We start from the raw sequence: 15,886 nt of genomic DNA on the forward strand, positions 1-15,886 counted from the left end.
AGAAGGTGTTATGTTCTCTGAACAAATCAGAATTGAAGTAGCTCAAAGGAAATGTGAGACATACAATTTTACATCTCTACTCCAAATATTTATATGGTCTATTTGTGCCTGATCTATGGAAGAGTTTTCTGAGATCATAGTAGTCTGACCAGCCACATTCCAATACACTGTATCTTGAACCCAAAGTTGTGGTACTATTTTGGTCATCTTTGAGCAGGAATGACAACAACCAACTTTACACACTCCTAAATGTTTTTGTATAAATACGTGAATGAAAAAACATGAGATGGTCCTACATAAGATAAAAGACATAAATTTAGAGCTAGAAGGAACTTATAGAAGATTTTCTAGATGAAGAAATAAAGCCCTGAGTATTGAAATGACTTGCCCAGGTCAGGCTTTAGTAGCCTTGCTATGAAGATGATGAAGGTGTCCAATACATGAGGACAAATGAGTCTGACTAATCAAATGAAAGACCAATTGAAAATTAATAGACTCCATTTTAGGTATAATAGCTACCCTTATCCATTGTAAATTGTTCTCAGTTTCTAAATTTATGTTTTCTTCTCGGTTGTAAATTTAAAGATGTTAGATGAAATCTCCAAAAAGAACTTGAGAAAAAGTAAAGAATAGTATATAAGATATATTTCTGTTCCATACCAGAAGAGAGCTATCAAAATACTGAATACCAAATCTTTTAGACTTCTATCAGTAGCATGGAATCATCTTTTGCTGTCATCCCATCCCAGATGGAGATATCTCTGATATAGACCCAATGTTGTAGAATACAAAGGAGCTTGTAGATTGTCTTTAAAATATCCAGAAAACTTTAATTTATTGTTATGCAGGATTTGGACAATCTTGTCTTGTAATGGCTTGCTTCCTACTCTACGTATAGACACCCCACAAGGGAATTGGCAGTCTTCAAGATATAAAAAGATCTGGGATCATACGGGCCATAAAGGAATATAACTATCTCTATGATTTCCAAGATGAACTGGCTGCACATCTATCAGAAAAGACTCAGTATTAAGATCTGTATCTAAAAAAAGAACAATATCAATTTATTACACATAAATAAGATGCTTTCTGAAATTTTATATAATCATCAGAAACTTACTAGTATAACCAATTCAAATGAAAAAATGCTTATACAGATGTATGCCTATAGCTTTTTGACAGTTTTCATTTTAGGTTCTTATTTGGGGTATTAGAAATATAAAAAATATCATTCCTATAAATGGTCCCCTTATCAGTTTTATAGGATACTGTATTGTATAATTGTCTTCAACGTTGTTTAGATATTTGTCATGACCCCTATATAGTGCTAATTAGTAAAAATAATAGAAAATATCCTAATCCTTGACATTAATTTGTAGTGCTTGACTATATGAAGATGAGAAATTATTCTAGATACCTTTTTCTCTATTTTTGTTGATTCTGATTTACTTGTTTTTAATAGTCTACATTCTGATATATAATTTGTCCATTCTTTTCTTTCTTTGTCCTGCCCCATCTTTCACTTTATTTTCTTTTTTAATCTTTAAAATTTACTTGGATATCAGTTTCCTTTAAAAATCTTAATTTGATTTTAGCCAACATAGATTAAATTACATGCATTAAGAATCAACTAAATTAAAATTATTTAGCCTAATTTAAGAATCCCTTTTTGCATCAATTAAGAAAAAAAGAAGTATCCTGTTCTAAATTATACTCCTGAGAATACTCAAAACTCTCACATGAACTTTGAACAAGGAAAACAACAGTATTGAAGATGACTTAATTTTAATTGTATATAGGTAGTGATATCATACTCTATAAAGTATTGAATTCTCTCTAAAGTATAATTAGTTTCTACAGTGCTTTAACACCAAGAAACTTCAAAAGAAATTTTACCCATCAAAGAATCAAATAACTAAAGCACATGTTGTTATTAGAATAAGTGTATCACCTTAAAGAAGCACTTCAAAATGATTATGTGTTTTCAAGAGCTATAAATCATAGAACCTGTTCCTGACACAAAACTCATTATATTATATTAATATCTATTTTAGTTAATGAGAAAGTTACCTCATAGTAATACTAAAATATATATATATATATATATATATATATATAAATGACGTATCCCATTAATATTCAACTGAAAATCCTAGGAAATTAAGTTCTCAAACCACAAATCCCAAGGCACTTAATCAAAAGCAAGGACATTTTTGAACAATGAAAATTGAGGAGTAATGAAATAGCACAGAGATTTCATGAGAAATCACATTCTGAAATTTGAATAAAAACTCAACCTAAACAAAACTTTTGACATCAAATAGTTCCAAATCTTGATTTTGCTTGCACATATTAGAAATTATTTTTCTATTCAGGATAATAGAGGAAGGTAATGACATTAAGTTCAATTAAATGTTCATTACATCGAAGTTTCTATTTAAATCCCATATTTATATTTATTAATATATAGAATTTACTTATTCAAATTATTTCAAACAGCAAGTAAACATTATTTTCTGTATAAAACAGATACAAGAGAAAAGAAACTCAGTGATATAAATACTGCAAGGAAATGTCATAAGTGTATATAGCATGATAGTTGGAGGAAATATTTTCTGCTTGATCCTGGGTGAAGGAGTTCCTTATGAATGACACAGTCAAAATGGGGGTGGGTAAATGAGGAGAAAATATAAAATAATGTGGAAGAGTTTGATAATCTAAAAATCAAATAAAAATTAACTGCATTTGAAATTAATAGTTTGATGTACTGACCTAGGATGTCATTAACACAGATTACACAAACGAGAAATATTTTGTGACTTTTTTATAAAATATACAAAAGGAGAATAAATCTATTAAACTAATTTGATTATATTCCAGTTGGTCCAATTTGAAGTTAATTTTCTTGTTCACATGTAAAAACATGTAAGATCAAAACTTGATTATTTTAAAGCAAATTAAACTTTTATTTGTTGTCAGTCTGAATGTTCAGACATATCTCTTACTTCAGTATACTACTTAATTGTACCATTACACTCCAGTATACTACTTAATTGCATCATTACTTCCAAAAGAGAAGACAAGAAAATTGTAACCAAGGAAAAGGTTATATGTAGAGAAAAAAAAAAAAAAAGCCTGATAATTTAAACTTAAAATCTGAAGTGCCAATTTTGAAATACATTAAAATGCCCAATATAGTTGTACAGTTATACAGTGTTCAATAGTAATAAATAGATGTATAGGTATGCATTGAATAATGCTAAAAACCACTAGTACTTTTGAAGTAACACCATTATTACATTGTAGCAGCATCACATAGTTATAATACTATTTTCCAACTCCCAAAAAACCACATTCTAGAATTAAAATTTGGTGATTAAAACTATCCTTTTTCTAACTAAAAGAGTATCTTTAGTAAGTACAGTGACGTGTTATCTGTATAATCAAAAGACTCTTGCTTTTCCTCAATACAACCTATTATTATGTCCTAATTCACTGGAATTGAGACTTTGCACAGTAGTAAGCAATGATAATACTAAGACTAAAGAGCTCATTTCTTATACAATAACAATATAAATTATTTCAAATTTTACAATGGGTATTAAAAACTTCCAAAAATATAAGAATGAATATATTATACTACTGATGTAGTTATTACAATTTTCTTCCCCATTCAAATGATTATTATTATGTCAAAATTCCATCAGTTCTTCTGAATAACCTGCAGTTATATCATTTGATTTTTTTCAAGATGTACAGTATTTATGGAAAGACTTGTGGAAAGATCAGAGATACTGCATAATTGTATTAGAAATTTTGATAAATTTCTGGGCTCAAAATGTCTAACCCAACTGAAAATCTGTTATTAGAAGGGAAGCAATAAATTGGGAAAACATTTTTACATTCAAAGATTCTGACAAAGGTCTCATTTTTAAAATATAGAGAGAATGGTCTCAAATTTATAAGAATTCAAGCCATTCTTTAATTGATAAATGGTCAAAGGAAAAGAACAGACAATTTTCAGATAAAGAAATTTAAACTATTTCTAGTCATATGAAAAGGTGCTCTCAATCACTATTGGTAAGAGAAATGCGAATTAAAACAACTCTAAGATATCACTACACACCTTTCAGACTGGCTAATATGATAGGAAAAGATAATGATGAATGTTGGAGGGGATGTGAAAAAAAAAAGTAGGACACTGATACATTTTGGTGGAATTGTGGACAGATCCAACCATTCTGGAGAGCAATTTGGAACTATGCTCAAAAAGTTATCAAACTCTCAAAAAGTTATCAAACTATGCATACTCTTTGATCCAGCAGTGTTACTACTGAGCTTATATCCCAAAGAGATCATAAAGAAGGGAAAGGGACCTGTATGTGCATGAATGTTTGTGGCAGCCCTCTTTGTAGTGGCCAGAAACTGGAAACTGAGTGGATGCCCATCAATTGGAGAATGGCTGAATAAATTGTGGTATATGAATATTATGGAATATTATTGTTTGGTAAGAAATGACCAAGAAGGCCTGGAGAGACTTACACAAACTGATGCTGAGTGAAACGAGCAGGGCCGGGAGATCATTATATACTTCAACAACAATACTATATGATGACCAATTCTGATGGACCTGGCCATCCTCAGCAATGAGATGAACCAAATCAGTTCCAATGGAGCAGTAATGAACTGAACCAGCTATGCCCAGCAAAAGAACTTTGGGAGATGACTAAAAACCATTACATTAATTCCCAATCCCTATATTTTTGCCCACATGCATTTTTGATTTCCTTCACAGGCTAATTGTACAATATTTCAGAGTCCAATTCTTTTTGTACAGCAAAATAACAGTTTGGTCATGTATATTCATTATGTGTCTAATTTATATTTTAAGATATTTAACATCTACTGGTCATCCTGCCATCTGGGGGAGGGGGTGGGGGAAAGGAGGGAAAAATTGGAACAAGAGGTTTGGCAATTGTCAATGCTGTAAAGTTACCCATACATATAACCTGTAAATAAAAGGCTATTAAAATTTTTAAAAAAAGTTATCAAACTGGGCATACTCTGATTCAGCAGTGTTTCTACTGGACTTATATCCCAAAGAGATCTTAAAGGAAGAAAAGGCTCGCACATGTGCAAAAATCTTTGGGGCAGCCCTTTTTGTAGTGGCAAGAAACTGGAAACTAAATGGGTGCCCATAAATTAGAGAATGGCTGAATAAAGTTTGTTATATGAATGTTATGGAATATTTTTGTTCCGTAAGAAATGATCAACAGGATGATTTTATAGAGATCTGGAGAGACTTACATGAACTGATGCTAAGTGAAATGAGCAGAACCAGGAGTTCCTTATACATGACAAGATTATACAATGATTAATTCTGATGGATGTGGCTCTCTTCAACAATGAAATGATTCAAATCAGTTCCAATTGTTCAGTGATGAAGAGAGCCATCTACACTCAGAGAGAGAACTGTGGAACTGAATGTGCAGCGTGATAATTGTATGAATATGTATGCATATGTTGAATTTAATATATATTTCTAGTATATTTAAAAAATAAAAAATAAAAAGATGTACCTTTATTTTAGTAAGAAAAAAAAAGAAAATCTGCTATTGTACATAGAATTTTTTAAGTACACTATAATGCAAACTTATACAAAAACTGATGCTCAACAAACATTGCACTTGCAGATAAACCAAGGAGAAAAGTTCCAAACCAACAGCACCTAAAAACATATTATATTCTCTAGCTATTTTTAACTTAAATGTATTGATTAAGGCACTAAAAGTTTGACTTAAAAAAAATGACTTGCCCAAATTCATACAGTAATTAGCAGAAGCAAAATCTGAACCCAAGTCCTTTTGGTCCAAATCAAGTACTCTATTAATTGTCAATCAATCAGCTAACACCATAAGTAAGTGCTTTCTATGCACCAAACACTGGCCATATAGATACAAGCAAAAAGGAAGACAGAAATTTATATTCTCAATCAAGATGACAGCACACAAAAGAAAGGTGAAAATAGAACAAAGACAAAAATGTATCCATAACAAGGGCATGGTGGAAAAAGAATGGAGAGGAATGAGATGTGGCTAATATGAGTGTCTTCTCTAAAAGAGAGGAGCCATCCAATAGGGAGAATTAAGAAACTGAGTAAACTTACATTGCAATATGTGAATTCCAAGCCTGGATTGAGGCTTTAATACGAATAACTAAGACATGATAGAGGAAGTCTGTAGTGCAGTCTGGAGAGGAATGAAATACTATAATATACTGCTTCTTCATATACGACAATAATCCGTCTTCATACAATCCATTCAATTTCAATTATTTGCCTCAATTTATCAAAAAAACATTCAATACAAGGGTCAAGAATGAATATGAAATGTTATAAATATAACAGATATTTGAAACTAGACTAAATTTTATTTATTCCTCAAAATTACTCTTGAGCTCTCCTTGGAAAGGCAGCATGGTGCAATGGAAAGAGTGTTAAATTTCAAGGAAGAAAACTTGTGTTCAACTTCTGACTCTGTTAATACCTACCTTTGTGACTTTGGATACATTACAAGCCCTCTGGGTTCAGTTCCTAATCTCCGAAAGGAGACAAGATTAGATTGCGCCTGATATCCCTGCCATCTCTATATCTGTGGTACTATGATGTCAAAATAAAGGCAGTGTGTTCATCATTCTATTTGCCCAATGCAGAAATCCTCATATAAAACTTTAGGCTTTCTCTCTGAAGACTAGAGAATATTTCATGCTTTGAACACTCTGTCTTTTGCTTTCCATTCCCAGTTGTGTTTCTTTGGCAGTTAGCACAGAAAGAATCAAGACTCATTTACTTTGTTTAACTTGAGGTCAATCACTTCTATCTTCATTTATTTTTTGTCCTCTTTGTGTTTACCTCTCTTGGATTGCATTTTGCCTTTTCAAAAATAGTAACAGTTATTTTAGTTGCCCTGTTTAATGTTAAGTCGTAGAGTTATTTGATTTCCTGTGTTTTATAGATTTAAGAGTAATCAAGTTTTTAAAATTTGAAAGTATTGTACCCACAGGGGATTTTGTAATCAAAAAAAAAAAAAAGCTAAGATTATGCATTTGAAATTGCCATTCATGCAGAAGATCATTTCCTGAACTAAAAGTCTATTACAGGATTCATGGATTTAAGTTTTGAAGACACAACTCAAATAATGAAATATTTGAATCTGTCATTCAACAAATTAGAGGTCTTTCTTATTTTATTATTCAGCTATCTTATTAGTTGTCAAAAAAAAAAAGTTGACAAAACTCTGCTTGTCATGAGTGGGGGAGAGTGGAAAAAAACAATCTGCCTCAAGGAGCTTTAGCCTAGAGTGGAGAAAAGGCATATGTAAAAGTAATGAAAAGAAGTTATGTTTAGAATAAGTAATAGAAAAGTTAAGCAATAAGAGATGAAAGATTCATCAAGGGAGAGATTAGATTGGGAACTATTTCATGAAGAAGAAAACAGTGAATTAGACTTTGGAGGAAGGAACAGATTTCCACTGACAGAGATGTGGAGGAAGGACATGATAGTCATGGAGTCTTTTAAAATGTATCTATTATTAAAAACTTGAATACAAAATAGAAAAGGGAAAAAAATATTGCCATGTGCTTAGCAGAACATGGGAAGGTTCAAAACATAAAGCAGTAAATTTCTATTTCAAGAAAGCCTATATAATAAATACTGCACAATATATTCAGACTTGTACAGGTTTTCTTTGTTTTCTGGTATGCAATTTTTATTTTATTCTTCCCTCCATCCCCTATCAAGGAGGCTACAATTAAGTGCAGCTATATATTTTTGCTTCAGTATACTCCTATGAAGATGAACCTATGAAGCAAGAACCATCCTAAAAATCCAGGGCAAAGAGGAGTGGTGGTGGTCATTCAAAAGGGATTAGGGGCCCAGGTCTCAGTTTTTATTTTGTTTTCCTGAAGCAATTGGAGTTAAGTGACTTACCCAGCATCACACAGCTAGGAAGTGTTATGTGTGTGAGACCAGATTTAAACTCAGGTCCTTCTGACTTTAGGGCTAGTGCGCTATCCACTGCGCCACCTAGGTTCCCCTAGGTCTCAGTTTCAAAGCAGAAAAAAGCATAGTGTACAATTGTAGCAATTGTAACCACAAGAGAGCAGGAGCCTGAGTCACAATTTGCAAGTGCTAGGGAATACAGAGGTGGGAAATCGTTTCAGGGTTAAAAAAAAAAAAAAAAAAAAAAAAAAAGAATTCTTATGATTGCTCACAAGAAAGGAGACCTGGTTACAGTTCCAGGGCCAAGAAGAGTTCTAGCACTTGTGGAAACCAGAAAATCAAATCCTAACTAACTTGTCTCAAAAAATAAAAAAATCATGAAAAAAACTACAAATTAGAAACCCCAAATTTTAATGAAAGTTGGACCTATTTAAACACATTCAGAAAGTTCAAAATAGATACTAACTAAAACATGAAAAAAGAAAAGAAATATATTCATAGAATGAGATAATGAAGATTTTACTCACCCAATAGAGAAATATTTAAAATGGGTTTTGGGTTTGGGGTTTATGTATAGATCTACAACTAGGGATTGTAAGAGAGACTTCAACTATATAGACTTAACTAAATAAGCATTTTTGAACAAATTTGTCAAGACCTGGAGGGAATTCTCAATGTGGATACTTCTAAGATTGATGAATATCAATTCATCCATGAACAAAAATACTTTAACACTTTACTATGTGCTTGTCACTACATTAAGTTTTAGGGATGTAAACATAAACTCTTTGAGAACTTGTTTTTTTTTTTTTGTTTTGTTTTTTTTGCTTTTATATTCTATAAGGGAGATTACATATATAAATAAGAATATATGAGATAAATAGATTAAATAGAAGTTACCCTTATGATAAGTAAAACAGAATGGGTCGTGGGGGATACCAGGAAATACATAGTTGGGTAAGGGGAAGATGGCACTTCAATTAATCATCGATTCTTTTATAAATTACAAACTTAGAAAAGCTCTTAGGAGACAATGGGAGGTTAAAAAACATATCTATGTGCCAAAATGTTTGTGGCAGCCTTGTTTGTAGTGGCTAGAAACTGGAAAATGAATGGATGCCCATCAATTGGAGAATGGTTGAATAAACTGTGGTATATGAATGTTATGGAATATTATTGTTCTGTAAGAAATGACCAGCAGGATGAATACAGAGAGGATTGGAGAGACTTACATGAATTGATGCTAAGTGAAATAAGCAGAACCAGGAGATCATTATATACCTCAACAATGATACTGTATGAGGATGCATTCTGAATGGAAATAGATTTCTTCGATAAAGAGATCTAACTCAGTTTCAATTGATCAAGGATAGACAGAAGCAGCTATACCCAAAGAAAGAATACTAGGAAATGAATGTAAACTGCTTGCATTTTTGTTTTTCTTCCCAGGTTATTTTTACCTTCTGAATCCAATTCTTCCTGTGCAACAAGAGAACCGTTCGGTTCTGCACACATATATTGTATCTAGGATACACTGTGACATATTTAACTTATATAGGACTCTGGCAGAGAAGGTGGAGGGAGGGAGGGGAAAAGTTGGAACAGAAGTGAGTGCAAGGGATAATGTTGTAAAAAAAAAATTACCCAGGCATGGGCTCTGTCAATAAAAAGTTATAACAATAATAATAATAATAATAAATAAGTTTGCATTTCTCTGAACAAAAAAAAATAAACAAAAACATATCTATGATCATACAATTTGTATCACAGATAAAACTTGAACCCAAATCTTCCTTACTCCAATCTGGTTCTCTATACTTTGGATCAGGATGTCCCTTAAGCATAAGATTCCAATAACTTAACATAGTCTTTTACCCAATGATGATCCTAGTCAACAGAATGAACAAAGTTTGCCTTGGGCATCTCTATTCAAGTTCTATCACTTGCCTTTTTTTCTCTAAATATTTGTACCTCCAAATACCCACTGTGGGTCTCATTCTTGCTCCTCACCAAGTATAAATAAATGCCTGGAGTGATCTTAATTGATAATTAACATTTATTTTATAATACTTTTAGGACTGACTGCATCAAGGACTATATCCACTTTCAAAGGATCTACTTGAGGACAGAGCCCCTTTGAAACTCAAAATTGTGAAATTCATAAAGTAAGAGCTTGAAGGGAGACATTTTTTCTTAATCTTTCTATTCCCAAAGCATTTTCTAGAATAATGAAAATCCTTATTAATTTGTTGATTGATTGATTTAATAACAGATAAAGGGATCAAAATCTTACAGAAGAGGATACTGTCTCACAATCTCCCAGTGATTTTATGGCAGGGAAACACTGACACAAGATTGCCCAGCATGGCATGCTGGAGAAGGTGCTATATTCTATAAACAAAGCAGAATTAAATTAGCCCAGAAGAAATAGGAGATGTGCAAAATTATAGATGCTACCCCAAATATTCATATGGACTTTTTGTGTCAAACTTGTGACAGAGCATTTTCAGTTCATATTGGCTTAAACAGCCACAGTCAGACACCCCATAACTCAATTCTAACATAGCGGTGTCATTTTGATCCTCTTCCAGAATGAAGGACAAAAGCCAACCACGTATGTGATTAACTAGTCTTCTGTTGTCTACGTCTCATGTTTGACTTATATTTGCCATTGCTTTTTAAAAGCTTCCTGTAATTTCACTCTGATAGTCAATGTCCCCAATGAGTAAAATGCTAGATTAGCAGGATAAAGATTCCTGCTTTTCCCAAAATCTTAAGCTTATGATTATCTTTCCTATCCAGATCTGATAAATTCCCAATACCAAATACACTGAACAATGAAACATTAGAAGTAAGGAGTATGAAACATATTTACAAGTGTATAATATAATTAAAACATGGAATATATTAGACAATAAATATTTAGTGACTTTTGCACAGATCCCTACTAAGCATTGTGAGAAGACTTAGCAATACATGACCCCATTTTGGAATCTAACAGGGGAAACAAAGCGCCATACAAAGAGGAATATTGAATCCTCAAATGATAACATTCAAGACATTGGAGTAGATATGCCTGTGGGACAAAGGAATAGCTTAGAGACCATTCTTATAGACACAGCATATATTAATCCTGGTCAATCTTATCATACCTGCTCTGCCCTATTGCAAATGCCCTAAGTCCCAAGCAACATAGACAGAAAAACAAGACTGTAGGAGTGTAAATATTATACCCATGCTGATGGAAAATATGGCCAGGTTACCCTAAGTAATATGGCAAAATAGAGAGGTGGAGCCTGATTGCTGACTGTGGGCTATCCAACCAAGCCCTACAACTTCAAATAAATTCTATACTTTTCCTCCCTCCATATATTCTCCCTATTATCCACTACATCAGAATAATATAACAATTTTATTTTCTCTCTAATTCCCTTAAATTCATTGACTAGTTGTAGTAATACTGTTTGTCCTTTATTCGAAGAATACCAAGTTATCAGGAAGATAACACGCAAGTAAAATGAGGGAGGTCTCTGCAAAGTCTTACTTTTTCCTCCAGAGGCACCTGGGTCCAATGGCAAGATATAGAGCTAGATCTTTCTTAAATGTAGGCTTCTGGTAATAGTACAATTAGCCATCAACTTGAATCTAATGTTCTCAGTATCTCCAATATAATGTATAATCTCCAGGTTGCTGAAGATCCATATTCGTAAGTCAAAAGTAAAGATAACACATTAAAAAGAAATAGTACAGTCCAGCTTGTGTTTAACAGTTACTTCCTCTCTGTCCTCTTCCCCTTTCCCCAACAAATAATAAGAACCAGACCAAGTGGTGATCAGGAAATACAGAGAGAAAACCACATTTTCGGATCTAGGTCAACACCTATAGTCTTCTAGAGCTAAGGGGGACTTTCAGACCCAGAAGTCCAGGTAAAAAACAAACACAGTCTTCCATATATACTGGACTGACCTTGGGCTTATGGCTATATACTGGGCAAAGAATAGCAACATGAAATTCCTATGTACTGAAGGTGGGGTCTAAACTTGTAAATGAGGTCAAGGAGTAGGGTCCAGATACAACTTAGATTGAAATTAGGGTTCCAAGCAGAGAGCAAGGACAGGAACAAATTGGCAGTTGTGTTGTTCTAAGTCTAGAGAAGGATCCTGAATCAAGTGCAGACTAAAACTAGACTTATGATTTTGAATCGGAATAGAGAACATGGGTCACATGAACTAAAGATGACCTATGAAGCTATGATAACAGGGTAGAAAAAGATGATAAAGGAAAGAGAGAAAGAGTAAAAACCATCCATTAGAACCTGGGTAACTACTGTGGAGTACATTTCTCTCTTATTACCTTTTTTTTTTAATTCTTTTTCCTCCTTTCATTCCCCCTCACACAAGCCCCAAGTAGGCCATAGTTAAGGATGCACTAATGATACATATGTAGATATATTCATATGCATTCATATACAAATACCTATCTTTCCTATCCCTGATGATTGCTTTAATTCTGCCCTTAATTTGCCTTGCTATTACTTAATTTCCCCCTACCCATAAATTTCTTCCTTGTCTTCTTCCCACACATTCTGCTTCTCCTTCCACCCATTCTTCCCCCCAATTTTGAAGAGTTCTATACCCTTCATGGCATATATATAGTGTTGCCTATTTAACCCATTCCCGATGTGAGTAAGTTTTTGGAATTAAGAGCCCTCCTCCTCCCTCTAATACATCTACATCTCTCACACCTCTTTGTCTTCTGCATTTCATTTGTATAACATAATTACCATTCTTATCTTAACTCTGCCCCAAACTTTTTTTTGAACTACCTTGTTGATGTCCATCTTAACCATATGGTATTCATTTCTCATGTAAAAATAATTCTCCATGTTGAGTCCCTTGAAATTTATCTTTGATGTTGGCTCTTATATCTTACATTTTCTATTAACTTCGTTTTATACTTGTTTAACTTTTTTTCATAATCTTGTTTTTCTTGGTTGGTTTTTATTTCTTTTTTTTTTAAGTTTTTCCCTCAATATCTCTCGTTTGATTTTTAAATTTATTTTCTGAGTTCTTCTATAAATTCTTTCTGGGCAGAGAGTTCTTCTAAAATATCATGCTACTAATAAAAAGTTCTGAAAATCTGCAAGTTCATTGAGATTTCATTTTTTTCATTCAATATTATAGATTATTTTGCTGGATATGATACTTTGGGTCACAGGCTTAATTCTTTTCACTGTCAATAGATAAGATTCTAGGACCTGTGGTCCTCTACTGTGGCTGCTGATAAATCCTGTATAATTCTAATTGCAACTCCAGTGTAATTGAATTATTGTTTCTTCTAAAATTTTTGCTTTCATCTGGGGGTTTCAAAATTTGGTAATAATATTCCTATGTGTGTTCCACAAAGGATCTCTGAGGTAGTGATCAGAGGAGTTTTTTCTACTTCTACTTTCCCCTCATGTTCTATCATTCCAAATCAATTTTCTTGAATTTTTTCTTGCATCATTGTGTCAAGCTTCTCTTTTTGGTAACAATTTTTTAGACAATCCAATTATTCTTATATTTTCTCTTTTAGATCTCTTCTCCAGATCTGTCATTTTTCTTATAAGATACTTCACATTCTGTTCTATTTTTTTTTATTCTTTATAATCTATTTGTTATTTCTTCACTGATTTCCTTTTGCCCAGTTCTAATTTTTAAAGAATTATTTTCATCTGTGAAATTCTCTATCTCCTTTTATAGTTGGTTAACTTTTTTTCATAATCTTGTTTTTCTTGGATGGTTTTTATTTCATTTTTTAAAGTTTTTTCCTTCAAACCTCTCATTGATTATTAAATTTATTTTTTGAGTTCTTCTATAAATTCTTTCTGGGCAGAGAGTTCTTCTATAAATATCATGCTACTTTTTGGGGTAGAAGCTTTTTTTTACTTTACTGTCCTCCCTTGAAGGTGAACCTCATTTCTATGGTGCGGTTCTTTCTTCTTTGGTGGTTCATTTTTTAAAATAAGTGGTATTAATGCAAGCAGCTCTAATCATGGAATGAGGGGATGGTGCCTCTAACTTCACTTCAGCTCTCCTTTCTGACCTGGAACCCCAGACCAAGAGCTCTACCCTCCTACAAGTGCCCACAACATCCCTGCCCCTCTAATTTTGTATTCATTGGTATGCTGGCTCTTTCTCCACCAGGGTTGCAGCTCTGCAGCACAGCTGTGCCTGGTATTCCTAACCAGCAGAGACTTCCTCAGTCTGCTTAGACTCAGACCCCAGCCTCCACATGCAGTCCAAGAGGTAAAAGTTTCTGTGATTCCTCCAAAGTCTCTAGCCAAACCCAGCTTATCCCAGGGGGACCCATTTGGTGTTTCTACAGAGCCAGTCCAAAGGTGTTTGCAATTCACACGGGTTAATCCCTAGCCAGGGTCGTTCTTCAAATCTTCTTGAATTGTGCCTAGAGGACTCATGTTCTACCCAAAGGCTTCCTGATTTTTCACCAGTCTGTGTTTGCCTCGATGTGTTGCTTTGTTCTGTTTGTGAGGGAAATCTGGAGATCTTGAAATTTACTGACCTCCTCCACCATCTTTTCAGAATCTCCCCTTACTAACTTCTTTGTAAAAAGTGGGATACATGATAAAGAGGTGAAAAAGAAGACAAGATAAAGTAAGAAAGCATTAAGGTTTGTACCTGTGAATAACTGTGAATAAATGAAACAGCTAGTTAGTGAATAATGTGTTGAAAGTGGAATCCAGAAGATCTCAGTTCAAAAGCAGACTTCAATAGTTCTTTCTCCAGGGAGTATCTAGCATTTTTCATGATAGTCTTCTGGGATTGTCTTGGATCATTGTATTCTTGAGAATAGTTAAACTATTCACAATTGATCATCGTAAAATATTTTTGTTATCATGTACAATGTTCTGGTTCTACTCACTTCACGTTTCATCATTTCATTTAAGTCTTTCAAGTTTTTTCTGAAATTATTCTTCCTATCAATTCTTATAGCACACTAGTATTCTATCAAAATCATTTGCCACAACTTATTCACACATTCTTTAATTAATGAGTAATCCCTCATTTTTTGATTCTTTACTACAACAAAAAAGAAATGTGATATATATTTGTGTGTGTGTGTGTGTGTGTGTGTGTACATATAGATATATGCACATATAGGTTCTTTTCCTTTTTCTTTGATCTCTTTGGGATACAGAACTAGTAGTGGCATTGCTAAGTGAAAGGGTATGGAACATACACTTTTATAGTCTTCTGGGCGTAGTTCCAAATTGTTTTCCAAACTGATTGCATCGGTTCTTACTACCTTCAACAGTATATAAGTGTCACAATTTGTTTGTGACTCCTTCAACATTTGTCATTCTTTTCTGTCATATTAGCTAATATGTGCATGGAGTGGTACCTTAGAATTATTTTCACTTGCTTTTCTCAGATTCATAGTTATTTAGAAATAGAACACAAATAATCTCATCTTAGCAAAAAAGATTGAACAAGTCATCAATGGATTCCCTAACAAAATTCCCCAGGCCCAGATGGATTCACAGTAAATCTAACTAACATTTAAAGAAAAATTAGTTCTAATATTATATAAACTATTTACAAAAATAGATGAAGAGTCCTATCAAATCTCTTTTCTGTCACTAATATGGTGCTGATACATAAATCAAGAAGAACAAAAATAGAGAATGTAGACAAATTTCCCAAATCAATATTAACACAAAAAATTAATAAAATACTAGTAAGGAAATAATATTGATATATCACAAGGATCATACGGTTTGACCAAGTGGTATGTATATCATAAATGCAGGATAGCTTCAATATTACAAAAATTATCAGCATAATTTAGCATATTATTTAAAAAAAACAACAGAAATCATATGACTCT

General features: G+C 33.0%; 1 pseudogene; it reads left to right on the top strand.

The window, feature by feature from the left end:
• Nucleotides 1–440: 440 nt before the first annotated feature.
• On the top strand, nucleotides 441–1,077 carry LOC100924122 (annotated as a pseudogene).
• The last annotated feature ends 14,809 nt before the right edge of the window (nucleotides 1,078–15,886 follow it).

This window comes from Sarcophilus harrisii, chromosome 3 (genome assembly GCF_902635505.1).
Source record: "Sarcophilus harrisii chromosome 3, mSarHar1.11, whole genome shotgun sequence".
NCBI lineage: Eukaryota > Metazoa > Chordata > Mammalia > Dasyuromorphia > Dasyuridae > Sarcophilus > Sarcophilus harrisii.